Source organism: Mercenaria mercenaria, chromosome 16 (genome assembly GCF_021730395.1).
Source record: "Mercenaria mercenaria strain notata chromosome 16, MADL_Memer_1, whole genome shotgun sequence".
Lineage (NCBI taxonomy): Eukaryota > Metazoa > Mollusca > Bivalvia > Venerida > Veneridae > Mercenaria > Mercenaria mercenaria.
The window spans coordinates 59,550,174-59,553,062 of record NC_069376.1 but is presented as its reverse complement, the minus strand read 5'-3'; positions in this window follow the sequence as shown (position 1 = coordinate 59,553,062).

Genomic DNA, 2,889 nt, shown 5'->3' with positions numbered 1-2,889 from the left:
ACATAACACAACCGCGTAGAAAACATACATCTGATTCAATAGCATACAACGAGTAATAACGGTTCGACAGACATAGCTTTCAATACAAAATAGTGCAATGGCTCTGGGAATAACTGGTACACCGCACTTAAATACTGAAATTGGTGCAATTATAGCGCTAGTTAATATGATTACTAAGTAATAGGTTATGAATGCATGGGGTGATTTGAAAATACCGTATGACCCGTTGTAAGTTCTTACAATATATTATAATATAGTCACATTATGTTCAATCATGTCTATGTATTTACAACAATCATATTCTGACGTAAAGCAAAAGCATGATATACAAATTTGGCAAGATTCAATATAACTGATTTCTTATTGGATTGCATTAGCTGAGTAAACTTAAATACACTTGGCCTAAATAATTAAAATCGTTAACAGTTTCCAGAGGAGCATCATCAAACTGCCATTTTTCGTTATTAAATAACGGACCTCTTTTTCTAAAGACAACAATTTTACTTTTATCTGAGTTAACTTTAAGACCCCAATTATCACAATATATCTTTAATAAATCTAAGCTTGTTTGCAAATCTTCTGGAGTTTTACCCAGAATGACCATATCGTCTGCAAACAAATTAAAATGAATGATATTTCATCTAAAGTCAAACCATTAGTATGATCCTTAAGCAAAAATAACTCTAAGTCTTCAAGGAACAATGAAAATAAAACAGGCGAAATTACCTCCCCTTGCTTTAAGCCAATTGAGCATTCAAAGAAGTCGGAGTAAGATTTACATCCCCTTATACGGGCCTTTACTTTTGAGTACATTTCTCGTATAATTCTTAATGTTTTACCAGTGATACCTAATTTGTACAATTTATACCACAAACCATTACGATAAACACTGTCGAATGCTTTGCTAAAATCTATGAAGGCACACGCCAATCGGCCGTTTTCACTAAGTATTTTGCTAACAATAGCATTCAATACAAAAATAGCATCTACAGTTGAGCGTCCTTTCCTGAATCCAAATTGTGAGTCACTAACAATACTGTTATTTTCTATCCAAGTGTTAATTCTTTTATTTAATATACCCGTAAAAATCTTAGAAAAACAACTAACCAGTGTAATGCCCCTATAATTGTTAACATCATCGGGGTCATTTTTCTTAAATAACGGTATAATAATACCTTCCATCCAGCTATCTGGAAACATTCCGCTATTTAATATACCATTGAACAGGTCTACTAAATGAGAAGACAATATATCACAAGATTCAATAAAATACTCGTTCAATAAGTTATCGCCAGCAAAAGATTTGCCTCTTTTTAAACTGTGTATAACGGATTCAACCTCTGCAACCTGGCCCTTCTATTTTGAAATTTCCTGTAAAAATTAAAACACTTATACCCGTTTATATCAATTTTTGATTTGCTGTTAGCCCATGATTCGTAAAGAAAAATTATATCATACTGTGAGATTTTATCAATAAAGTCGTTATCTTCAAGCAGTGATCTGTTCAGCCCGTTGATATTCCAGGATAAAACTGATAGTTCAGCCTCATCATTATGCTAATTAGTAGCATCACGCACCGGAACGCCATCGACAAACAAAGTATCATAGCTCAACCATGCAGACTTGCCCTGACGCTTTGCTGCTTTAAGTTTGGGCACCAAGGACCTTCTACGCTCTGCTTTTTCTTTCGGGAACTGTTCGAAAACAAAATAATTTGTGTTTTTGAGTTCTTTACTCTGCCTGCGTACAACCTCCCGATCTTTAAACAGTGTAAATTTAGCCACTATTTTGCGCGGTGACCGCGATGCATTTGAAGTATAATTTTGATTCTGGGACATACGATGCACCCGTTCAAAGCTGATTCGGTCGACTAAATCTTGAGCCAATTTCAATTACTCCGCCATAAACTGCCGCAATTTAATCTCAGTTTGCACGGGCGTCTCGTGATCATCTTCCGTAATGTTGGCAAAGATCAGGTTATTACGCATGCTTTGTGACTGCACATATAGTAAATTGTCCTGTAAATTGACCTTTTCTTTCTGCAAACGTGAGATGTTGTCATGTGCCAACCCAAGCGAGAATTCTAGGTTATCAACTCGGTCACTGATTTTTGAAACTTTTTCATCTGCAGATTTGATATTATCTTGCACATAAGTCCATAATTTGGCTATTTCATTTTCAAAATTACTGACCTTTGTCTCTAGTGAATCCAGAACATTCAACCGCTGATCAACATGACTGAGTTTAGCATCAATACGTTTTAAATATACGATAATGTCTGCAGTAGATCCCATACCACTCTGTGAATTGGAGTTTTTGTCACTGTTTGTGGCACCTGCACTAGGAATACCACCACTAGCCTCAAATACTGAATTATCCATCTCAGAAATTGAAATGTCAAACAAAACAGAATTAGCTTTTCGAATAGTTTCACTTACACTATCACATACATTATCATAGGTAGATCCACAACTACCGTCATGGGAATCACCATTATTTTCATTGTTTACATTTTGAGGTGAAACATGGCGCGCGGTTTTTGAACGTCCGCTACCTGAGTTGTCACTACTGTATTTGCGTTTGTTACGTCTTTTTGCTTTATTTCTCGAACCCATATAGATCAACACATCACATAGTTATCAAAAGCATCTTAATTATTCCATCATATTGTCAAATAACACTATTTATTTCCAGTTTTTCAAATTTTATTTTCCCAGGTAAAAACACAACCACCATTGAACATGTCACGTGACATCAGTTTTAGGTTATAGATCTCACGCGAAGAATATATATAAATTCCTAAAATTGCCCGCTGGTAATGATATAAGACCGGATATACACCTTTGCTCTTCCTCCATAATAAAACAAGAGCTGTCGGATGACAGCGTG